Raw genomic sequence first — 1,388 nt, 5'->3', positions numbered from 1 at the left:
TTAATTATTTTTGTTAATAATTTTTCTTATTAGTTAGTTGAGATGTAGTCTAATTTATAGACGAAATGGTTTTTTTTAGGTCTATTTTTCTGGTTAATTTTAATTAAAATCACACAAAAAAATATAAAAACTTGAGTTTAAATTGTTTAATTTACATACTTTGGAGGTTTTTTAGTGTGTTAAATCTATTTATACATTCAAAAATGTATTTTAAATAACAAAAAAATCTTGAAATTGTATTGTTTTAGTGAATTCCAATGAAAAAAGTTATTTCATTTATAAGTTAGCCTACCTTGTTAGTAAATAATTTAGTAGTTTATAGTTTATTAGTTACTAATAATTCAAATTTAACAATTATAAATCTTATTAGTTATTTAATATTCTATAAATAATAATGATTATAATTTTTTAATAGTTTATTAATGTTAATTGGTCTTATTAGACCTTAATATTTTTATTTTTTAATAACAAATTAAAATTTAATAATATTCTTAATAAGTTTTAATAGTTTATTGTTTATAATTTAATTTCTAATAGTTTATTATTGTTTATTTTTTAATTTAGATCCTATTTATGGTCTTATTTTAATAGGCAAAATAATAATAATAATAAACAAATAAATTTAATATTTTTAATAAAATTGTATATCTAATCCCTAACGTCTCTCGCACCACTTCTCTTAAAAAGGATTGATCTCTATTTCTCTTCATCTTTACTTGTTATTCATTAAATCAATTTCTATAGTAATCGTATACATAAAACGATTGTTATAGAAAAGATGAATGTTAAAATTTATAGGTTATAAATAAATTAAATTGAAATAGTAAAATATTTTTAAATTATTTTTTTAACTATGAATATTATTATTAAATTTATTTGATGTATATCATAATTAATATTTTTTTAAAAATTGCTAACATAGTTTTTATACTTGAAAAATATAAGTGAAAGTTGACTATTTAAACATGAATTATTGTATAATATAATTTTATAGTGGATTTCTCATGTTTCATTATAAAAAAAAAAAAAAAATCATTAATTTATAATTTTAATGAAATTTCATTAATATAAATTAATTTGGAAATATAAATTGATTTAAAATTGGTTTTTGATTTTTGTTAAATTTTGTTGACACTTAATTTTTAGGATTAAGAAATCTTTACAAATAGTATAAATAGAAAAATAAAGAAAGTAAAGAAACACTGGAATTTAAATTCCAAAAGTCTTTCTCTCCATATATCGATAATCTCTTAATACAAACACAATTCATTTGGAATTACACCAACATAATTGACATGGTATCAAAACAAGAAGTGCCAATTTAATTTTCTACTTTGTAACTACTGCCATTAAAACTTTGTTCTATTCTTTATCCATAAATTCTACTT

This window comes from Pinus tabuliformis, chromosome 8 (genome assembly GCF_031772625.1).
Source record: "Pinus tabuliformis cultivar Carrire ecotype Pingquan chromosome 8, CPIR1, whole genome shotgun sequence".
Taxonomy (NCBI): Eukaryota; Viridiplantae; Streptophyta; class Pinopsida; order Pinales; family Pinaceae; genus Pinus; species Pinus tabuliformis.
This window is presented reverse-complemented; position numbering follows the sequence as displayed.